Source organism: Falco biarmicus, chromosome 8 (genome assembly GCF_023638135.1).
Source record: "Falco biarmicus isolate bFalBia1 chromosome 8, bFalBia1.pri, whole genome shotgun sequence".
Lineage (NCBI taxonomy): Eukaryota > Metazoa > Chordata > Aves > Falconiformes > Falconidae > Falco > Falco biarmicus.
This window is the reverse complement of record NC_079295.1, coordinates 7843429-7867272: the sequence shown is the minus strand read 5'-3', so window position 1 is coordinate 7867272 and position 23844 is coordinate 7843429. Positions and strand designations below refer to the sequence as shown.

At 47.3% G+C, this 23844-nt stretch overlaps 3 long non-coding RNA genes across 5 annotated transcripts; 1 reads left to right on the top strand and 2 right to left on the bottom strand.

Annotated features, from left to right (window-relative positions):
* Positions 1-1853: 1853 nt before the first annotated feature.
* Positions 1854-6309, bottom strand: LOC130154306 (uncharacterized). Its single transcript, XR_008823696.1, has 3 exons — positions 6181-6309; positions 4027-6019; positions 1854-2763 (listed from the first exon to the last, which is right to left on the bottom strand). It is a non-coding gene; the product is annotated as an uncharacterized LOC130154306 (long non-coding RNA).
* On the top strand, positions 5613-21270 carry LOC130154304 (uncharacterized). Of its 3 annotated transcripts, XR_008823694.1 has the most exons (6): positions 5613-5746; positions 6228-6619; positions 7504-9906; positions 14315-14401; positions 14722-14804; positions 19600-21270. It is a non-coding gene; the product is annotated as an uncharacterized LOC130154304 (long non-coding RNA). The 3 variants fall into 3 exon arrangements; XR_008823692.1 differs by having other exon boundaries at positions 6228-9906; XR_008823693.1 differs by lacking the exons at positions 5613-5746; positions 6228-6619; positions 7504-9906 and adding an exon at positions 13820-14074 and having other exon boundaries at positions 19600-21268.
* On the bottom strand, positions 10148-13755 carry LOC130154305 (uncharacterized). Its single transcript, XR_008823695.1, has 3 exons — positions 13626-13755; positions 12154-12310; positions 10148-12074 (listed from the first exon to the last, which is right to left on the bottom strand). It is a non-coding gene; the product is annotated as an uncharacterized LOC130154305 (long non-coding RNA).
* Positions 21271-23844: the final 2574 nt, after the last annotated feature.

Below are 23844 nucleotides of genomic sequence, written 5' to 3'. Positions count from 1 at the left end.
GAGACAAAAGGTTCGGTTTGTGCACCCCAACCTTTACAGAGGTGGTGAGGAGAGCAATCAGCCTTGGAAACACTGCGGTGCTCTTTAGTGGCTGTGCTTAGTCTTGACCTCCCAAGTGGATGGCTACTCCATGTCCCTGCTCCCATAAGGACCCCAGAGGAGCCCTCTGAATGCTTTAGGGTCCTTGTAGGTGACTCGGGCGCTGTGGCCCTGGATGCGCATCCCCCATCTCTGTGCCTCAGGGAACCTGGGACCTGGTTAGTAGGAACACTGGCAGCTAGCAGGCTGTTGGGGCTGGAGATGAGGCTGGGCAGGGCTTGCAGTCATTGGGAGAAAGCAGGAGGATGGTAGGCACAAATCTTGTGCCATCAGAGACCTCCTGGATGATGTGCACCTTGCAGACATGTAGTGAGCACACTTAGAGGATGCTAGAGAGCGTGGTGGTGAGAGCTGGGTTAGCCCAGCTGTCACCTCCACCATCACATGCACTTTCCTGTGATGTCTTGCACTGCAGAGAAGGGCAGAAATACTTCTGTGATGATAAAATTCTGCATATTTAACTTTAAAAAAAGTGCAGAAGGGGCCTGGATGTTGCAGCCAAAGGCCTGGAGACCTGCTTCAGAAATTCCTTCGTTTATGCCGTGCTCATGATCTGCAGACACATCTCTGTGCTTCTCTTTCCTTGCCGCAGGGATGGAGGCATGTTGGAGGGGAGAGCACTGGCTTGTCTCATACCAGCCAGGGCCTGGTTCCCTTCTGTGGAAGCCTCTCATCACACAAAACGAGCCCTGTTCCCTGCCACATGGGTGCAAAGCTCAGCCGGTGCCTCAGACCTCAAGCTGAGTCCTTGGCTTTCTTGCAAGATGAGGTGAGGTCTCCGTTCCTCATCCAGCAGCTCTGCGCAGCATCCCTGGAGGGTCCCTGCTCAGTCATCCCTACAGAGGTGGATCCAGAGGTGTCTCTGGGAAGGTGTTTTATCCCAGAGATCTTCTGATTCATCCCTTCTCCCTGGGAGCAAGGAGAAGTGCTTGGCACTCAGTCTCGGGGCAGTACCACAGCACACTAATGCCATGCAGTGAGTGTTAAGCATCACGTGAAGCAGGGGCCTGAGGATAGGATGAACTTCATCATCACATCCTAAGGAACAGGGGTACCACAGGGTAGAGTTAGATGGCCTTAGTTTTGTCTAAGCTCTAAGTTTGTAGTGTGTCTGCAGAGGACTCTAGCCAGGCAGCTGGACAGTGACAAGGAAGGGCTCTAATGGCAACGGGTGACCTGACCCACACACAGGCAGAAACCAGGCTCAGGTCTGATTTATTTTTTCCTTTAGCTGATGCGATACGATATATGCACCTTGGCAGCTATATTCCTCCACAGCATGGCTAGCTGTACACGTTCACTCTTTCGCATTTTTAAAGAGTCTTGATGGTGAACAATAGGTTTGGATTCTGCAAGGTATTTCCTTTGGGACACCAACAGTTTCAAGGCTGCTGAAGCCCTGGCTACGAGCAGGCAACTCTATCTCTTTATCTGCAGTAGTCTTCTGTATCTCCAATCTGCCTGTGTCTCCACTTACTGGGGGGAGGTTGTGGTTGTCAACATATGCAATTTACTCTCACCCTGCCCAGCTGTGGATTTCCCCACTGAGATCAGTCTTGGTAGAGCACACCAAGGGATTTGGTTGTAGTTGACTTGAAATGAGTATTGCGTTGGCCTTCAGAAATCTCTCTTTCCCCCCTTCCTTTGTGCAGGTCCTTTCTCTCTCGGAGTCAGTTTTCTGGCCAGCTGCAGTCTAATGTTTACTCAGCTGGGATGCATAACTTTCCATTCTGTCTCTCTGCCGCACTATGTGCTGTCCATACACGAGCCAGCAGCGATGTCCTCCCTGCTCCATCCATATCAGCTCCTGAGCTGAGTTATCTGCTGGCAGACTGGCACTGAAGTCAGGGGGAATGCAGACATCCGTGCAGATGTTTTCTCATACGATGGAGGAACTGAGCTGTCATTGTCCCAGGAGAGCCTCATGGGGTTTGGTCAGCTTTCCAAGCTGATGACGTGGAGCCTGAGCACCAAGTGCAGCAAGGGCCTGAAGTAGGAGGAACCTCATCATCACATCGTAAGGGTCAGGGAGACCAAATTAGACAGCCTTCATGTCACCTAAGTCTGCTGTTTCTCAGGTGTTCTTATTTGCAAAGAGTAGAAGACAGTGGATTTTTGCATGACATCTGTGTCACGTTTTGTTCAATAGCAAAGGAGAAAAGGAAGGTATCTGGAATATTTTTCAAGCTCAGGAAAACCTGTTTCTTCTTCCAGCCTTTTTGTTTTTATTGCATCCCTTGTTCTGGTGGGCACATCCCCTTCTCCTCTTTCCTTGCTGGGACCACAGGATTTCTCTTGGTTCCTGGGGCTCCAGAGGTGAATCCTTGGCTGGTTCCAAATGGGGGAGACATGTTCACATCAGGAGATCCCTTCTGCTCTGACTTTGATATCCCACTGCAGCAGGCTGAGAGATCCCAACTTTTCAGGGAGAAAAAGTGTACTTTAAGCTTTCTGAGGTTTTGAGGGTCTCCTTGTGTCCTGTCAGGCGCATGGTATGGGGGACCCTCTGTTTCATGGAAGAGGGAGAGAAGGTTTTTATGGTACAAAGCATACACAGGCATGTATTTCAAGGTGCTTTCTGTAAGTCAAACCCCCTGGTTCTCCAAGTTTTTTATTTTCCATGGATTTGCAGCAGTAATATGGCAGTGTTGTGAGAAGGTGCTCCTGAAAGAGAGGAAGATTGAATTAAGTGGCAATTGGTGTTGAAGCCTTGCAGCCAACGTGGGAATGAGTCCAGTGACTGGAAGGAAAAATATTATTAATAATTATAAGAAGAAGATGAAGATGGCCAAAATCAGAAACATGTTCTGGAATCCTCCGAAAATAGTACTAAAGACATGCCAAACCTAACAAGTCAAGTAAAGCTCTTAGGGCAGGGTAGTATGCTAAAGGAAATTAAAATGGTGAGAGGAGTTTCAGATGGGACCTTGCTGAGGGTGACACTGTGGCCTCGTGACTTCAGGTATTTTCTGAACTCAGGACCAGCAGAAGGTAACTGTGGCCTCCAAGAGTATTTAATGATGTTTGGAGTCCTCCAGCATGGCCTGCTTGCAGCATCAGTTCCTGCCAATAAAATAAGCAATAGTGAAGAATGCCGCTGAGATTTGCACCATCAGCTCCAAAGTGGAGATAGGGACAAGGATTTTCATGGTAGCTGGAGAAAAACCAGTGCCTGGACTCTATTGACACTCTGAACAGCTGCTTAAATATTGATACCTCCTGATCAAAAAAGAACAGGCAGTCAGAAGCTAACAGGAGAGCTGGGAAGAGTTTTTTTTTCACATCCCGCAGCAGCTGGCTGGCTGGGTGAAGACAAGCACCCAGTATCAGATGTTTGTCCTGAGATGGCAGCCCCCAGTCCTGTATGCAGGAGATGACAGATGGGATGACAAAGCCTTCACTTCTGTGGCATGATGGCTCACCTCTGTCCTGCTTTTGCTAGCTTGGGATGGGCTGGGGTGATCTGGCTGCCTTTTTTGGCTGTAGAAAGTATCAAGACTCCTGGGACAGGCATTAAATACAGATGCATCACTAATGTCTGCTTTAAAAATTGAAATAGACCGTATTGATTAATGCCGGTGCCCCAGGTGGTTGTGATGCTGAATTCTCCGGCTCCCAGTTTGCTTCCTTCTGATGCATTTCGAGTTTCTCAGCTGTGCTCTTTGTAATCTCTTGCTCTGGGAGGGAAGGCAGCGCCCTGACCACACACAGGCTTGGGGCTGCCCTGGTGAGCCCCCAGGAGCATCCCAGGCAGTGAGCAACCTGCACTGCTGAGCCCACCAACCACCCCAAGCACCCGGGGTCAGCGACAGTCAGCTGTCCAAACAGATGGACACGTGTGCTGGGACTGGTGGAGGAAGACCCAACAGAACCAGAGAGAGCGCGGTGGCTCTGAACCTGCCCCTCTCCTTTGATCTTCACCCTTACCTTCCTCTGCTGCTCCACTTCACCCCTGGTTTGTTTTCTTCCTCTTCTTTCCCTAGGTCGTTCTGATCTCTGTTCAAGCGCCGATTTCCACCTCAGACATACAGCCTTGGGCTTTCAAAGGCATCTGTGAACATGTGTTTCTTCCAGAATTAACTCGGATTTCACCAGGAGGGTGTCCTGTTCCCCACCTGAATGCTTCAGTCCATCCCCAGGGGACCGAAAGAGGAGGCAAAGGCAGCAGGCAAGCACAACTTTTCTTGTATTTTGCATGTTTTCAGCTATATTTTCTCACCTATGTTTTACTCTTCCCTACAGGAGTCATGTCTTACTGCAAGGATCCCCTCCTTTGCTGGGGTACTTCCATTTCCCATCTTAAAAGCAGCTCCCTCAAAAAATAAAATGGGAGCTAGCCACTCTTTCTTGCTTTAGTCAGACATGCTGGAACAGGGCACATGCTACACATTCAGTCATCCCATCCAATACATTTGTTTCTAGTTTAGATCTATTCAAAATAAGACCCAGTGCGGACATCTGTCTTATTATCCAACAGTAGGTTAAAAAAAATAAACCCCGCTGGCTCTGTGGGAGGGATGTAGATAAATGGCAGCTGGATACAAGAAGTGGACTTCCAGAAGCTTTCATCCATGAACAAGGTAATGGGACTCAGTGGGGAGAAAGGCCATCCCATGCCCTTGCATCTGCCAAAACAGCGGAGGAGTTGGACACCACCTTCTCCGCAAAGTAGCTGCCTCCCAGATTTGCACCATAGATGTGCTCAGACGTACTCTGAGAGCCAGAGGTCAACTGCTTTATTAATGAAAAAGAGATTTTGCCATAATCCAAGGGGACTGAGCCTCGGGAAGGTTTCTTAGGCAGGGCCTGGAGGATACCAATGCACCTTAACTGTCCTGAACAGTCTCATCAGGGACAGCCTGTGCAGCCCCTGTCATTGGGCTCATGGGCTCCATTTACCTTCAGGGCAGGGCGCCTATTCCATGGTAAATGCACTTTGTCTCTTCCCTCGCCCTATTTCCTGGATGGGCTCTTGGAGACATATCTCCAGCCCTGTCTGCTCCATCTTCTGCTGGTCCTGGCTGGACCCCTGGCTGGGTCCTGGTGTGGTCCATCCCTCTGCCTTGTCTGGGGCTGTTGGTGGAGCCTGTTGCCAGCACCCTGCTCTGCACCACTGCATGCAGATGCTGTGGGAGAGCATGCTGGTGGTGTGGGATCCCCCTGCAACAGGGTCCTCCTGATCCTCCTTTGTTCCTGCTTGTCCCCCTGCATGGAGCAGCCCCCTTCTTGCAGCTTGCTGGCAGTCTGCAGTGGTAGACAGGAGGTGCTTTAACAGATTCTGCTTGATAAAAATGTGGCTTAATTCCAATGTTGATGGCTCTAATGTAATTTTAAAAACAGAAAATATGACATTTTCAAAACCCCACATTGGAAGACATTGACATAATGTCTTTCCTTTTTTTTTTCTTTCTTTTTTTTTCTTTCTTTTCTCCTACATGCAATCGGCATAAAACTGACGTATTCCTAAAATCTCCTGAATTTTGACAAAATGGCCATGTCTGTTTGGAAGGCTGATTACCTTCCTTGAGACAACCAAGACCAATGACTTCCCTGAAGCTTCTCTAGGCATTGGCTGGAAAGAGCGATTTAGTATGGAATATGTAATGAATAGTCAAACTGGTTCCTCTTCGTTTCCTTGATTGATCATGTGAGTTCAGCTTTATATCAGGAATCACTCAGCCTTCGTTACAGGTTTTGTGTGTGCTCTGCTCCCCTGTAAGGCGGTGAGGGAGGCTGCAGGAGGGCAAGGTGCATGCATGGGATGGGGATGGAGGGACGAGAGGACAGCTTAGCTAGGGGATATAATCCGTGTTTTCATGCACTGATGAAGCTGAGTGGTTTCTTACTCTCCTCTGTTTTTCTCTTCTTTCATCCGACATTTATGTCTGCTACATATGTTCCCCTTTACACCATGCCAGAACTATGACAGAAGGAAAGGGCAGGGAAGGGGTGGGGGAAGGGAAAAAAAATGTCAGTAAAGTTTCTGTTCTGGAGAGAAAACAGGACTCTATCAAAATATTAGCAGAGCACCAGCTGGTGCCGATTAGCATAGCTCGCTCTGGGTGAGAGTTTTCCATTTACCTTGTGCTGTTTTTCTTTCTCTGGGGTGCACATGGCCTTTCCCGAAGTGTGAAGATTCTGGCCACCAGGATTAATCTGCTCTACTCATCCGGCTTGGGCACTGTTTCTGAAGCTCTGCAATGTGCATTCAAAAATGCAATGTCCATTCAAAAGCCTGATTGCTCTGGGGGACCGTATCGCATCCATACAGGCTGGTTCAAGCATGTTGGATCACGAGAGATGAAGGGGCATGAGAACTAAAAATGTGTTGTGCAGGCGCTCATTAACTAAAGAGTGTGGCTGGAGAGTCCGTGTCCCGATAGCCAGCTTGCAAAGGCAGCAGTGCTAGGCTGGGGCTGGCTCCCGGAGCGCTTGAGGGGTCTGGACAAATATGCTCTGCACCTTTGCAAGAGATGCCGCTGCGTCCTGGACTCCAGCCCAGTGCCGGGCTTTTGCGGAGGTGAGGAAAATATTGCTCATTCATAAATGCATGTTTTTAGGGGTATTATTCCTGAATATAAAGTAGAACCAGCTTTTAGAAGCAGAGGATAAAGATTTGGCTGGGAACCTCTGAGCTGGAGGACCAATAACTCGGGAATTGCTCTGAAGTGTTTGATCTGTCTCAGGCCAGCAAATGCTGAGCCAGCGCCTGCTGTTAAGTGGAAGTTATTTTCTGCATCCACCAGAGTCCTATAAAACCATTTCCTCTGGGACCCACAGGGACAGCTAGGGCCGCCCCCCCCAGTATCAATCTGTGAGTGCTAAGGGAAGGAGGACGTGCTGTGTGACAGATTTAGGGGTAGCCTTGGGGGTCTATCGCCTCTCTCCAAGCAGCTTTGCCAGAGTGTTGAAGTTGCCTCCTATTCATCTGGAGAAGATTGGCGTGGTGTTTTAACAGGCAGAGCTGGTGCTCATGAAGCCTGGGTCCTACACCCACCTCTGCTGCAGGCTCCTTGTGTCAGCACAAGGAGATGATGTAGTGCTGCAAGGGGGAGAAAGGGCTGTTTTCCCGGGCTGCGGGGGTAGGGGGGTAAAGCTGGTCCCTGCATGCATGGGGGATGTCTTAAATAAGCGGAGGCAGGACCACCTTTGTGTTCGTACGATGCCTGGCATGGAGGACCCTGAGTCCCAGATCTCCAGCTGAAGCCTTGCTGATGAACGACCTGCACCAAGCCAGGCTTGGGGGCTCTTTCAGGACAAGTATTTCTCTGGGGACATCCTCCATGCAAACCTCTTCCAGGGGCCTCCCATGGCTTTCTGTTCCAGGTCTTCCAATGAAATGCTGTCATCTCTGTAGCTGCACCGCCCTTTGTTTTAATCAGCTCATTTTCTGTGTGTGATCAGGGGAACCGACCTCGCACAGATAGTGCAGACCGAGCGTCCTCCGAGGATTTCTGTAGATGCCTTGCATTTCCAGAGTTGAGCTCCCTGTGCATCCCCCCTCCTTGTGACATCCCTCCCTCCTCCTCTCACTTGCTTCTTGGAAATCTTCGTCACCTTTTTGAAGTGTAGCAGTATTTTCTCAGCATCCTCTGGTTCCTCTGAGGATCCCAAGCCTACATGAAGCGTACTCAATCCTGAAAGGTGCAAGCATAAGGGTTCTGCTCAGAAAGTCCCACCATCTTCCAGATGATAACCCTGGAGGCCAGCAGGTGGACGTTCATGGTGTACATTTTCTTCAAGAGGCGGGTGCTTTGGCAGTAAGGAGGTGAAGGAGTGATGGGAAAGGTGACAGCTCCACCTGCCAAATGATGCCTTTCAGCTCTTGCCTTTGCCTGAGCCAATTATTTTGTTTGCCCTGGAAGTCCATTTGCAAAGCCTGAAGGAAAGAAAAACAACCTTCTCCCCCTCTCTGCCCCACCACCTGAGTGCTAAAGCAGACCCCGTGAGGTGAAGCACGGGGAGGCGTAAGTGGAAGAAGAGCTGGCAGGAGATCTTGTTCTCCGGTTGTGCCTGGGGGCTTTTCCCGTCGGAGCCCCTGGAAGGCCAGCGGGGAAATGATTCCAATTCCAGGCTTTCCAGCTTCCACGCTCATTTAACCCAAACCATTTCCTACTCTCTGAGAGGGAAGCAGGGATGAGGTTTGCAGATTCGAAGTGGGGGGAGGAACTGAAAATGATATCAGCAGTTTTACAGCCATTTCTTTTCTTGGCAGGACATGAGGGAAAACGTCTCCCCGCCTCTAGGACAGAAGGTGGAGGAATGCAAATGCTGAAACATTTTTCAGTTTGCCCTTATTATCTTTCCTCCCCCAGCAGTTTTATTAGGGTTCATAAATTCACCCTCAGAGCACGTATTCCCCCATGCCTTTTAACCCTCTGTGGCCTCAGAGGTCACTCATCCTGAAAGACTGCTGGCTGTCCAAGAAAAGCCACCTTTCCCCATCAATGCTGACTCTGAAAGGCAAGCAACCACATGGTGTCATCTCCATCTAGAGAGAACAGAAATCAGTGGGAAAAAGCATGTCTGAGGCAAATGTTTAAATCGAGCCATATTTTCCTGGTTGCTTATGTCTCATCTCCTGGTGTGCTCTTCTGCAAACACCTTGCTCAAGCTATGCCCACTAAGCAGAGGCAGCTGGTAGGGAGCCCAGAGGACGCAGTGCATGGCTGTAGTCACCAAACCGTTCCCACTGGAGAGTGCTGTTCCATTCGCTGGTGGCAGGGATCCTGCCTTTCAGGTTCAGATCCTCCCTGCGAGGAGGCTAGCTGCCCTTCCTCTGCTTCTAGGCATCAAAACAAGACCCTCGCAACAAAGGCTTGGGCTCCCCTTTCCCACCTCACCCGAACCTGCTGGCTGCAGCACATCCTTTGCTTTAAAACCTCTGCGTGACATGTCAGATCCTCTTCTCAGAAGTGCCACTAGCTCCCAGTGCAACCTTCCGTGGCTAACTTAGCTGGAGCCAGTTTTCAATGAAAAGAAAGGAAAAAAATAAAAATAAAAGGAGCAATAGCTGCCTTGCTGCTGCCTTTGCTCTGATGTATCCATTTACATCTGCAGCACTAGGAGAGAGGGATATCTCTGTGCTTTTCCAGTACTGTGTGCAAGGAGAGCTTGTGGCACAAGTGTAATATAAATAAAAAACCTAATAATGCAGTGAAATGGGCAGGTGAAGATATGACGGAAGAATATGATATTGTCTCAGAAGCGTTTCAGCACAGTAGCTTCGGCGCTGTGCTCCCCCAGCACGGCAGGAGAGCAGCGGAAAATTCCTCCATCCCAGCACGGCACCACTGCCTGACTCCCTCTTACAATGAGAAGCCAGAGGTAATAGTAACCCTTTTGGCAAGAACAATTTCTTCACAGCAAGCCAAAATATATCCAGTAATACAGAAGGGTCCCATAAAGCGCAGCGTGGTAGGGACCTGTTAAACCAATAACCTCTGCTGGGCTGGTGTGCGGGTTTGCCTAGCAGCCCACAGCTCTTTTGGAGAGGTATTTAATGAGGTATTTTGTAGCTAGTGTTTGCTAAACGATCATCTTCTGGTGTCAAGGTCTCCATTTTCCACGCAAGCTTTGCTAAAACTGCAACAATTTTATTATTTTTTTTTGTGCTGACATAATATTTTTGTTGTAGTTCCCAATCCAGAGTTGAGTGTGTTTTCCCGTGCAGGGGGACCATCAGCTTCTCCGTGGAGATGGGGGCCCATGGCATCCCTCGGCACCTGCTGAGCCGTTCACAGCACGGGGTCACCAACCCTGCTGTCCCTCCAGATATCCTTAGTGGTCCTCGAGAGGATAGCTCAGGTGCGTACCGGCCCTAAACTGCCTGTTTCTGCAAAGGGAACCTTCCCCTCCCTCTTGGTCAGAGTCTGTCTCAGCCTAGAAATGGGGTGATTTGAATCCGATTCTTGCAATTATAACCCTTTACCTGGCAATCGATTTGGATAGAGGGGTTCCCCGCCCCCCCCCCCCCCCCCCCCCCCCCGGCCCAAGAAGACAGCAGGCAATAGGAATCGATGGATTTGGTTTTGGGTTGGTTTTTTGTTTTTTGGTTTTTGGTTTTTGGTTTTTTTTATGAATTGATGAATTTGATGGTTTGTAGAGCATGAAAAACACACCTGGAAAAAACCTGCTCCCAGTTAGGCTGGTTCAGAGGGGCAGAATTAGTTTATACGTGGAGAAAGCAGAAGCATTCGGAGCATTATTTGCTCGCTGTTTGCTGCAAGGGAGGAGAAAGTCAGAAAAGCGCAGTGGTAAGCTATGTTGCGTTGGAACAAAATATTTACATTTTTTTCCACATTTCCCATAAGGCATTAGCACTTTTCCAAATGTGACATAGGAGAAGCAAATGCTCAGTGGTCTGTGGATCTAATGTTTGCTTAAGTACCATGACATATGTGCATATGTGTGTACACACACACACACACGAGATATTTTAGTTCTACTATTTAAATTAAGGGTGGGATACCCTTCAGCACTGCATTTCTCAGCATATGTGTTCTTATACTCACTTATTCTTTGTTTCTGCCAATGCCTAAATTGGGAATACTAAACAGCCACAAATATGCAGCTAGTGGAGACGCAGGAATTCATTTGGAGGGAGCGAATTTTGATCTCAACTTGATATGTTTACAAGGGAAAAAGTCGCTACAGCTGCAGGAGGGGAGATTTCTGTGGTGGTATCTGTCTGTAATGTGTATCACGGACTTGTTTTCGCAAGTGCCTCGAGGCAAAACTGAAGCTTTTGTAACAGAAAACAGCCAGTAGTTTCAGTGCCACGTCAGGGATATATGTGTATGTATATGTACACATATGCATATATAGGAAACACCTGTTTGCACATTGTTGACGCTGTTTTTAGTTTTTTACACCACTGTGGCTACCATGAAATGCCCAGGAGAAGGTAGGAGGTGGGTACTTGGGAGGAGGCAGCATCCCCAAGGTGCAGTCCCTTGCCCTGCAGGCGAAAGGGAGCCCCTCCAGGGATGGGGAGGTGGCTGAGGGGGGCTTTGACCTGCTGAGCACTCGCTGTGCAGCCCCTCGGCATGTGCGAAGCCTGCCTGTCGTCACCCCGGCCAGTGCCACAATGAGCAACGAGGTGACGGTGGCTTGGAGTGGGGTGGGAGCAGCAAGGGAGGGCTGGAGAATAACAGGCAACCGGGTGGGTGCTGGGGAGCAGAGGAAAGGGAAATTTGACACAAACTCAAGTGTTTTACCTCCTAAATCATCTCAGTGCTCTGCAGCCAAAATCCTGCTCTGGCTTGGTCTTTCTGGAAAGCTGTGCCATCTTTCTTCAGTATCCTGATTGATGACTTTTTGAACCTGGTTATTGGTCACCCCAGGAGATGTTGGGGCTTCCTCCAGCCATAGGTTCCTCAGGAGAATATTGGGGTCAGATTTTCCCACCCACATGCCCCCATCTCAAATAAGGGTTGGGCTTGCGTGGGAGGATCGCTCTCATGCTTCAGCATAACTCCCAAGCAACTCGCTGTTGCTTTCCAGTTTACCTCCATGCAATTGGAAAATGGTTAACCAGGCTTCAGGATAGCTCAGCTACCCTCTGCCAGATCAGCGTGCTCTGGAGATGCAGAACTCACTGCATTTCTGAGCTGGAACCTGCCTGCAAGCTTGCAGGCTGCCTGGGCCACTTCAAGCGTGCAAGGATGCCCAGATGTGCAAGCATGGGGCATCCCCAGGGCTGGGAAGCAGTGTGGGGGGGCATGAGAGGGGGTGGCAGCTGAGCTGTGCCAGGTTCTCTGCTGGCAGAACGGGGTTGGATTAAAGAGCTGAGACAGAGTTGATGGAGCTAGGTTTTGGGGAAGTAGGAAGCATGGTCACGGAGGAACTACAGGCAGAACTGGAACTGTTTTGCCTGCTCAAAACCTGCACCAGCACCATCTGTACTAGCAGGCACCTGGGTCACTTGTGCAGCCATCACAGCTGGGCTCGGCATGGCTAGTATTCAAGAAGATCTGCATGAAAAAAGATAGCCCACCTGAGTTTTTATATTTATTCCTGTTGACTTAGAGCACTGAAGTCTTTAGCACTCACCTCTTTAGTCTCAAGTCAGCTGGAAAATATAAGGATGACACAGGAGGCCTTGAATTTGCTGTTTCGTAGGAAAACGCACATAAATTCACCCCAACATCTTTTTCACTGGCCAAAAAAAGTGAAAAGTCCATGGGAAAGAAGTTTTTCCTGGAACAAACTGAATGGGAATATTTGCTGTTAAAATGCAGCGATCTGTTTGGAAGTTAAAGGGGCAAAGATGCCTGTGTGAAAAATTTCCTTTTCTGTGATGTTTGCACACCCGCAGCAAACAAAGTCTCTATTCTGATTCCCACAGTAAAGCCGGAGCAACTCAACCACCAAGACTGCACTTGCCAGCATTTTGCCTACGCCTCGGCAGCTTGCTAGTGTGGGTTACGCTGCCGTTGCCTGTCCCTGTCCATGCAATGTGCCTGAGTGTTTCCTCACCCCAGGCTCCCTCGGCAGGGAGCACGTGGAATGCAGAAACTGGGCAAATACCTGATGCGATTTGTTTCAGTCTCAAACATCAATTCCCTACCCTACACACACCCACACACCCATCCCCGTAGGTCTTTAAACACGCCAATTTTTTCCTTTATCATTTTTGGCTATAAAAGCATCAAACCACGCAATCCTCTCAGCGCTGTTGCCAGCCTGAAGTTGTTGAGTGGGTCTCTCAAGGCAAGCTGAGCTGTGCCGCAAAAGCTTTCTTACATTACCCACCACAACAATAAAACACTGGCAGGGAAGCAGAAAGAAGATATTCACGACTTTTGAACTGGACGTTGACTCTCCAGCTGTAATATTACTTCCTTTGCTCCAGCAATGAGTCCCATTGATAGTATAATTTCATTTCCCTTCTACGGTATCGCATGAAAAAGATTTATTCTTTATATTTTATTGGAGAGAGGGTGAGTTTCGAGGTGTTAGTCAGTGTAAGATGCTATGGGGTGATGCAGCCTATTGACCGTGCAGTGAATTATAACAGAGATACTGCTCTGGGCATGACTCAGCTGCCTTTGAAAGGGAATCCCTTCTCTTGTGGGGATGCCTGGAGGTCAGGCACCCCGCCGGTAGCGAGTGATTCATATGTCGCCGTACTTACATTGCCATATATAGCACATTCCCCTGCCTTTAATGCTATGATGTTCGACCCTCAGTACAGGGAAGAGAAAAGTCCATGGTGATCAAATGTCCCTGAAGCAGGTGAGATTTATTTGGGGTGGCTAAGGAGTGCTGTCTTCTGCACCTCCAGCTGCCCCCATGGCTGGAGATGGCAACTTGCTGTCAGTCCTGCATCCCACTTTGGCCCAAAGCAATGTGCTGTAAGAGACAAAGTCCCACCCCCCGCAAGACCCATCCCCACACAGCCCTTAGGGCTGAGTCCACAGCAGGTGCCTCCAGCCCCCCTCCTGCTCAGCCATGCCCACCCAGCAGCTCCCTTCTCGCCCATCACTCTTCCCCCTGCGCATCCTCCCAGCCCTGCCACCCACCTCTTCCAACCGCTGTTCCGCCACCTCTCCCTGATTTTCAGCCCAGCTTTAGGTGGATTTCCCCGCCAGCCCCGCAAAGGGAAGCCAGGGAAAGCCTGTGGGCTTGGAGGGGGGCACGGCAGCATGCTCTGCCCCCAGCCCCGTGTGCCTCCCCCCACTTCCCCAGGCAGCCGTTGCGAAAGATCAAAGTGGACGGCAAAAATAGCAAAAGGGGAAGAGCTTGTGGGTTTGACATCTGGAGGCCAGAAGCAGCTCCTGCTTTTGAGTAGGCAAGAGGTGAAGGAGGAAGGGTAAAAGTGGGTTTACGGTCTCTTATTTTTTACTGGGATTAAAAAGTTTTTATAAAGTTCTATGGTCTGCTGTTACTTGAGACAGTGGTGTCTGTCTACAGCCTCTGCAAGGCCCCGCTTTCAGAAGTAGGGATGCTAACCGCACTTATAAATAAAGAGGTGGGTATCTTCTGACAGGCAAAATACCGATTTATCTGTGATGCATCATCTGACAGTCTTATTTTTATTCCAAAGGGTGTTAAGAGGCACCTGGGAAATGTCTGTGCTGCTTGGCTGAATAAAACAGGTGCTGTTTCCTTTTGGGACTGGAGGTTTTCAATGATAAGGGCTCGGAAACCATCCCAGACCCAAGGGGATGCCCAAATCAGAGGCCAGTTTTACAAAGCCTTTCACTTCTAGGATGTCTGTCTCCGACCCTTTTGTGAAATCCAACCTCTGGACAACACTGCCAATACGTGTGATTGAGAATCATGGCACCAAATTAGGGTAAGACTTAAAAAATGAGTTTATTTAACTGTGTGGCAGTGTCAAAATGCATCGTAATATTCAACTCAGTCTATAAAGGAAGCTGAGTGGGCAAAGTATTTTATAGAAATCTGTGTGAGTGGCATGAGAACAACTGGAGGCAATATAGCATGATGTTTTGTGGTGAAATCACTTACCACAGAAAAGTGCAATTTACAGGGGATGATTTGTGTCCAGTGTGATGAATAATTTTGGCCATGGAGAAAAAAAGTTGGGGTGGTTGGGGGGAGCAGGAAGGTAAGAATGGCAAAGGACATTTTTGTTTGTTTTTCTTCTAACAGGAGAAATCCATGAAGCAAATGGAAAACTTCATTTTTAATGGGACAAAATGTGTCATCTGATTGCAAGCAGGTTTTGCAAGCAGGTTAGTTTATTTTTCTTTTTCCTTTTTTTTTTTTTTTTTTTTTTTTTGTTTTCCCCTGTGTCTTCTTAGCTGTTCAGTCTGTTGAAGAGCTGGAGCTGTTGGGAAGTATTTGGTGGCCCATGGCATGCAGAGCTGTTGGTCTCTGGTCTTTTCTAAATTTTACCACCATGATGGCTTGCCCTTGATTGCCTGGATGTAGGGTCAGTGACCATCTCCTACTCCTTGATCTAGAAATAGCTTTTTTCCTCTTCCAGTCACTGAACTGGAAATCATCTCTCATTTGCACTGGCTTGATGTGTGTTTCTGGTGGTTTTCCCCACCTCGAAGCAGGATTGCTGCTCCCAGCCACAGCACACGGTAACAGACACATGGCCCGCGATGATGCAAAACCCTACCAGGTTGCATGTCTAAGTGCTTGCATCGTGCCACTTTCATTAGCACATCTCCTTGTGGTCTTGTGAATTCCACTTGCTCATCACCCCTTGTGTATACCAGGAAATCACAGAAGTGGGCAAGGCTTACCAGAAGAAGAAAGGAAGGAAAAAAAAAAAGAATGTGCAAGTGTTGGAGGCTGAATTGGGCAGGAACGAGCAAAGGAAGAAATGCAAAGGGTTTGTTTTTTTTTTATTTTTTTCCCAGTGGTGAAGGCAGACAGGATGATAGCTGCCTTCATGTGAAACTGGAGCTACATCCAGGAATGGTATTTATATGCACGGATGTAGCTTTCAATCAGGATGATGTAAACACTGCTGCAGAATTTTTTGACTAGGCTGTTTGGGAAACGTGATGGATTAAACATGACAAACAAGATTCCTGGACGTTTATTTATCCGCCTTTTCATTTGTGCCAGTTTCATGTTAGGCAAAGCTCTGGCTACCAGACCAATACTAAGCCTCGGGGGCAGGCAAGGCTAGGGGGGGAGTCACAAAGAGAGTGTTTTCCAAGCCCCATCTAATTTAAAGCATCTTTTGCTGAGTGGTGCAGCGAAGAGGATGTGGCTAACACAAATAAAAAAATCATAAAGGGATCAAAGTGTGTGTGCAAATTCATTCCTTGTGGCAGGAGTTCTGCCAGTTTGCTTGCTCGCTTGCTTTCCTAAAAAAAATGTCTCCCCCCCGCCCCAGCCCCCCATGATGGAGTGAGCAAATCACATGTCAGAATCTCTTCTGGATTTCATAAGGGTTTCAGCATTGATGGATGGCCAGGACGACACCAGAGCCTGTACGTTGTGCCTGAGATCTGAGCCGCTTCCCCTCGGTCCCATGGTTGCACATGAAACAGCCGCATGAGCGCGATCTATTTATAAGCGGTTCAAAGACACCACAAATGTGGGTGGATGCTGGCTTGGAGCTCCAGGCCACCAGGAAGCTCTCTAGCACTTGCAGGAACCTGATGTTACCCCAGAGCCCGAGTGCTTCCTGGTGGGGTGAAAGATGAGGAAAGCTAGTCTTAATAAGGAGGAAAAAAAATATAATAAAAATCAAACCTTTGGAGCTAGGGTGATTCATATCAGAAGGCATCAGCGGAAGCAAGTTGGGAGATGGAGGATTCTTACTAAGGTACCTAGGTCAAATTGTGTTAAAAGAACTGAGTGGGCAGAACTAACACTGTGTGGTAAATCTGATGGGCAGAACTAACGCTGTGTGGTAAATCTGATGGCAGAGGTGTCGCTGGTGCTGGAAGACAAACTGGAGATTTATATCAGACAGGAGAAAATCTGCAGGGTTTAGGTTAGAGAACTCTACTGCAACTTGCTGTGCAAGCATCGGAGCCAGAGCTAACCCTGATGATGATGATGGATTTCACAGGGTGGTTGCCCACCCACCAGAGCACCTCCATGGGCTATCATGGGGGCAATGCCGAGCGCTGGACGCTCCATCCAGCCTTGTGCTTCAAGTTCTGCTTCACAGTGCATCCTGCTCAGATGACGCCCCAGACTGCATAGAGGTGAGAAGAGCTTTACCACAGGAAGGGACGTGGGACTCCGAAGAGCCCCACTGCAGGTGCCACCCCCATCTGTGGGCTTGCACTGGCTGTCCTGTTGTCTCCTGACCTCACAATGCCATTACATGCAAGGAGGAGAAGACATTTGCCTTCAAGACAGCCACTGTAGCCATTGAGTCACTGGCTACTGCCTAGTCCCAAGCCAGTTCTCCCAGTTCAACAAACTCATACGGCTGTGGAAACCACACGACACAGCAAGGCCATGGTTGTGTTTCCTACGGGAGCGCTGGCCTGCTAGAATAACATCCGCAGAGAACAAAGGCTAAAAGCCTGGGCAAATCTAACGCCGGAAGAAGAGTCAGTTTAAAACCGAAGGGAACATGCCTCCAAAAATCCTGTGGCATTGCTAATGAAAAATAAACATCCATTTTGCATCTGCAGAGAAAGGAAAAGAAAATGAAGTCAAAGCGCAAGGTCTTGTTCTTATATTCTAGGAATTTTCTCCATTGAAGATTGTCAAATACTGCATGCCAACACTTGGGAGAATGACAACAGGGTCTTTAAGTGCAATGAATCAAAGCACAAGAGTAAATTTTTATGGAACCCAAACTGCTATTCTTAGAAATTATCCAGAATCGAAAAATAAACAGTTCAGCAGGAAAAGAAATGTTCAAACTCGCAGGGGAGATTAACTCTCATCTGAGTGGAAACAAAACCTCAAATGAGCCACATCGTCATTCCCACACTTAGTTAATTGCAGTATTGTTCAAGGGCAGAACCAAGTGGTTGGAAGACTGCAGAATTGGATGTAGTAGATGGTGTCTTAAGAGGGAAAAAAAAAGGCATAAATAATAGTTTTTCCCTCATGGCTAGTTCCAGAGATGTTGCTTTACCAAGGTCTAGGATGGGAATGTAAATGGATGCACAGGGGTGCCTCTGGCAAACGAAGACACCAGAGTAAGTGCAGAAAAATGATGAGCACAACCCGAGATCAGGAACCAAACTGTATATTTGGAGATGACGAAGAGAGCAGTTTACAATGTCTTAGGTCAGGAGCGCTTCTGAGAGCAGACAAACTCCCTGGCTGAACCGGCAGAGGCACGGAGGGATCTAGCTGTTGATGCGTAACCGATCCAGGCTGCAGGTGAGGTACCCAGACACAGGGAAGCCCTCAGCAGCCCAGCTATGGTTTTGGTGGGTTCTTCAACACAGGCCATCTGAAAATGAAGATTTGACATTTTCTCCCCTAAAACTGGTAAATCACAAGATAAGTTTTAATGCCAGAGCTGCCGAGTGAAAACACACTACCTGTATCTAGCCAAAATAGTTGCTTTTAATGAAGAGCAGATGCCTGTGCGCTTCCACTGCATGAGAAAACATAAAGCAGATTGCCCTCAGCCTTGTAGGGTTTTGGTTCTCAGTTTGCAGCCCTGGTGTTGACGCACGTGGGGCTGAGCATGTTGGAGAGGGGTAGCTGGCTGTCTTAGCTGTGGTGGGATTTGCATTGTACATAGACCATCCTTGGCTTGCTCTTTTCTACCGGAATGAAAACATCTTGGGATGGTCCCACCACCAAAGGGTGGCCGGGGGGGACTGTGTGGATGAGAGGCCTTGTAATGATCTCTGCCATATATGTTTTGGGGGGAGAAAAAGAATATCCATAGGCTGAAGGGTGAAAATGCTCATTAGCAAGTATCACCATGCATTTGCCTCTCTGGAGCTGCTTCAGAATGTGAACGGTCACAGAACAGACTTGCAGTGAAAAATCTTTGTTTCACACAAGATATCCCCAGAGAAAAAAGCAAAAGTCAAACAAATTTGTATTCTTTAAAAATCAAACCAAACAAAGCTTCTCGGATGACTCCATAAACAACAGCATGAAAAAAAAAAAAAAAAGCCTGGAAAAACAATTCACACAAATTAAGCACTAAGGGGCCTCTGTTATTTGCAGGTATATTCCCAGTGATTTCTTTTTAGATCACACAAACACCAACAAAGTCATTAAAAGTCAGTTCTTTCCTTTTATTAGCAATAGCCAGGCTTGATGATTCAAACCACATTCAGTTTTCAGAAGGGAGATTTTGATCAAAGCATTTTTAAAATCAGATGAAAGAAGTATTATAAAAAATGTTCATGCAATATGAGCCAGGAAGTGGAAATGGCTGTCCAGGAGAAGAGCTGGGAATATAGCAGGGGAAAAAAAAAAAAAAAAAAAAAAAAGTATCAAAAGCCCCCAAGCTGGTACTACAAATAAGCACATAAACACAGTTACAAGTCAAAGGGTTTACAGAGGCTGTGTTTCTTAATTCCTAGAATGAAGAATCCAATTATCACTTTAAAATATGGTTGACTCAGTCAGGTTGTGTGAACCTTCAGTGGGAGGGCAGTATTATTATTACTTTGAATCTTTTCAGGCAGGTGACAGCATCCTAGGTATGACAAGAATGGCCAAGTGTGACACAACCAGGTTCTTCCAGACAGGACCTTTCCTTCTCAGATGTGCTCTTACCACTTCTCTAACATGGGTGGTAATTTGTTGGGAAAGCGTTTTTGATGTGAAGGGCTGGTAGAGGTGAGGATATGGTGGAGGTGTGCAAAGTTGGAGGAGAGAGAGTGAAAAGGAGGTGATGGGTAAGGAGAGCAGAGATGTATGGAGACGACCCCAAGGAGGTGCATGCTTTCCTGGTGAGGGACCCTGGAGAAGATCCCAGCAGGCTGGTGGGAACATTCATCCTTGTCTGGTGGGTGGCTGTTCTGAAGAGTGCTTTCCTTCAGCATCCAAGGAATGCAATTAAACACAGAAACCTTCGCCCTTGCTTATTTTAATGGCCTTTCACCCTTGTTTTGGCAGTGGGGAAGATGCTGAGTGTATCGTATATTCCAGCTCTAAATGTGTCTTGAGTTCCCTCCACCAAACTGCTACAGGGTTTCTATGGGCTCCAGTGTGGACTTATCTGCTCTAGCTTTAAGTGCACTCAGCAGCCGGAAGAAGTCTAGCCATGGAGCTCCACAATGCCTAATTTACTCTGTCAAGAAAGCTTCAGAGACTGCCAAGAACTCGAGAAAACGAGACTGCACTGAGCTCTGGGAGCTGGCATCCCTGAGCTGCCTTGTTTGTGGAGACTCTAGGGACCTGTGCTCGGGTCTATCTGTTGCACCGGCATTTTGAGGGGTGGTGAAACCACAGTATATGGACAGTCATTTCCTGATGGGACATTGGTGTGGGTATCCTTGGTACCAGCCCCCACCAGCCTTTAAGGAGGTTTGGGAGAGCTCCTGATGGTGGAACAGAATTGCCCAGGAGAATACTGCAAAGGTAGGAAGAAAAAGCGTGATATTTTGTTCAGAAATATCTCATCTTGTCCCATTAAGAGTTGCTGCAGCTATGGCTTCCACCACAAAAAATGGCTATGCTTGGCCATGTTAAAGTCTTCACCAAAGCTATATGATTTGCATCACCACATCCATGCATTTAAAGCCACCTGTCATGGAGAAAAGGCTCATATAAGTGATGACGGGCTAGTCCCTGGGACAGCCATTTCCCACTGTAAATGCAGGACAGTGCAAGGCTCAACCACCATGGTGGTTCCCGTGTCCAAGGTCAACTTCTGCACAAACTTCTGCGTTTCTGGACAAATGTGGTGGTGCTTTCCACAGTGCTTCTGGGGCTCTGTGCCATGGTCATGACTACGAAAAGCAACCTTGATTTAGATCTCATGTTAATCACATTCTCTGTGTTACCTTTTTAAATATTTACTGCAGCCTAATTAAAATGAAAATATATTCAGTATACATATGGATGAAAGAATGCTCTTTGGTTTTTAAGTCAATGCTTTATCCTGCGACTTTGTAGTTACCAGCACTTTGAAATATAGGAATGATCTGAATGGGAGGTTTTGACTTGTCCAGAAGTTGTTTAATTTAAAATCAAAGGGTTTTTTTTCTTCTTTTTTTTTTTTTTTGGTTTTAATGTAGGTGATTTTAATCAATGACACAATAATACTCAATATAAAACTACAACCTGGCTTAAAGCTGAAAACCAATCTGTAAGCATTCAGTTTTTGTTACTGAAATGAAAAAAGTGTGGTATTTTATTATTTTTTTTAATGCAAATGAAAATCTTAGGGAGTGTGTTTGTGGTATGTGCATATTTCTAGTTCATTGAAAAAGTTTTTTCATAGCCCTCAAACCCCTGTTTTAATGCCTTTCCAAAAAGAAAACGTTTTCCAGTGAGGTGCAGATTTCAGTGAGTTTAAGGCAAACCAGTCCCTCTCCTCAATTCGCTAAGCATCGTCCAGACCAGAAACTTCTCCAGAGAAGTTGCTCCCTTTTTTTGAAGCAATGAAAGTGCTCAGCAGATGTTCTCATCTACTACCCCATGCCAGCCATGTCCTTGCACTGCAAGTTGCTAGGAGTGGATTGGCAAAAGCCAGCTGTCCAAATGAATGGTTTCTGATTCATTAGCAATTGAAAAAGCAATTAATTCAAGTCATATCACATTGATTTGGGTATGTGTGGGGGTTTTTTTTTGCATTTCATCAAACCTAACCAAAATTCCACGTAGGGCTAACTATTTTGGTTAAGCTTAAGAGAGAAACACTGCCTTGCAGTTTTGAGCAAGTGAAAATTGCATTCAAAAATTGAAGCAAAACAAAATAAGGGCATTAAAAAAGCAAAGGGTGTTTTGCATGGAAAAGCCACAATGTTTCATTTCACAATATATGTCAGAAGAAACCCATGTCCTCAGATTTTTAAGAAACATTTTTCAACTGAGCTGCTCAGTGAAACTTTTGCGAAACTTTCACAAAATGTTCTGAAGTTTCCAGAACTGGGTGTTTTTATCACAAAAAAAGCCCTCCACAGAACACGAAGTGCTTGGCAGAACTAGATCTAATGCAGGGGGAGATGGACTGTGCCGGAGACCCAGCCCAAGTGACATGCTTTCATCACCTGGAGAGGCTGATGCCGTGCTAGGACAAGAGCCAACAGCTTTGTTTTACAGGTGACTAAAGCCAGATCATCTTGCGCTTGTTTTTGAGCTGGATGTGCAACCCAACAGTGCTCGTGATGCGCTGTCGGCGTCCCTGCACACCCCTGCTATGATGCCTGTCTCAACTCTTGTTGCTTTTAGAGTTTAGCAGCAGTTGTGGCTGCCGTGTATGCTGCAGTGCAGATGCAGCTGAGTGGGGAATCCAGGGAGATAGTGCACGAGCCCATGGTGGGACTGTGCCGTGGGCTGCTAACAGTCGACACGCAGAAGGAAGGGTTGTTAATGAGCAGGGACCAGGCACGTTCCTGGGGACAGAGTGACGCTGTGCTAGGATGGGATGTGATCTGCTGATGTCTACCGGTCTGTACGTAAATCCATCATTTTTCTTCCTTGTCTTCAAACTAAAAAACAACGTGCCAGATACAAGGTTATAAAAAATTGATAGTTCAGCTTCTTTAGCCATTTCCATCTGTCTTTTCTGCTCTGCAATATGTCTTGCAGAGCAAGCCTCGAAAGAGGAGGGTGTTCAGGAGCACAAGGGGCAGGAAGGACTGATGTGCTTTTCTTTCTTTTTCACTTTTGCAATCCTTTCTGCTCGTGTTTACCTGATTTCTGGTTGGTCTTCTACAGGGAAAGGGATGCGACATCCCCGACAAGCTTAAATTCTTGACTCAAGGTTTCCGTTTTGTTGGAGCGGTCGTTGTCCATCAAATTATTCTTTGCAAAGCATGGTTTTCAATCAGCCACAGCACAGAGGACAAATGGCAAGAACAGGCTTCTCCTGAGATTATCAGAGCTTTTTTTTGGAGGAAAAGAGAGCTGTAAGGAAATAGGTGTGCCTGAGAAAGGGAAGGGAAGCATCCTCGGGATCTGTGGAGGCGGGAGGAGTATTTTTGATCTGGTTGAGCGGCATGGCAGGAGGATCAGAGTGGTTTCTTATTTTGTTTGAGCTCCTTGCCCATTCCTGATTTACGTTGCAGACATAGGGTCTGTTTCCTTTTAAGCATTTAGCAGCAGAGTGCCCCTGCGTTTCTCCATCCATCACGGGCTGGCATGGCACGCACATGGTGGGGTGGCTGGAGGGGTGGGGGGAGAAGCAAAATCGGCCAGAGCCTCCTGTGAATGCGTTGCTGCTATTTGTGTTTTATTTGAAGAAATGATTAGAGTTTATTTTATTGCCAGGAAAGGCTGCCAGCCTTTATGATGACAAAATTGCTGAGTTTACTAGGAAGTTTATTTATATAGGCTTTGAAAGACAGACCCCGCAATGACAGACACCAGTGAAGACCTGGGCTTGCTGGCTCTCCCATTTCCCTTGGCTGTTCTGTGGATGTGTTAACCCTTTACTTTAACAGGTTCCTACAAAAAGAGGGATTAAGAGCAAACATATGTACAAAATACTCCTTCTTCCTTTGGAAACTGGGTATTTAGGAGGGTTTGAGCTGGAGATCTGAACAAACAAGCTGGCAGATGTTTGCTGCTGGTGTTATGGACCAGCTCCACACATCTGCAAGGGTAGCAGACGTCTTCACAGGAGGAGATGCTCTTACGGCAGCCACGTCCTGCCATGGGTCACATCTCTGGGGCAACTGGTGCCCCAGGACAATGAGAAGTCCCCTTGTCTCCCACTGCTGCCCCTGCTGTAGGAACAGAACTGCCAGAGAATTACTACCACCAGAAAATGCATTTTGGGGAGGGCAGAATCGTGCTGAATCAAGGCTTGGCAAGACAGTGGGTTTTAAGGACAAAAATACATGTTTAAATTTTCCTAGGTGTCCAAATGCTACGCTTTGACATATTAAAATTGAATAGGTTTCACTTGGAAGATTTTCAAACGTTTTATTTCATCATTAATATTCATTCATTGGTATTATTTTTCTTTTAAAAAGTGGCCTGACTTGGGAAGGTACCCAAAATAGACCAGAATTAATTAAAACAGAAGGGTTTGGGGTTTTTTTTCACCTGAATTCACTCTGCTTGTTTTGTTTTGGAGAAAAAAAATCCCACCCTGATTTCTGCTTAATGTTCAGACTAAACTCCCTTCCATGTCTATGTGGCCATCACACAAGAGAAATCAACCCTCTTGCCTCACCACTGGCTTCAGCA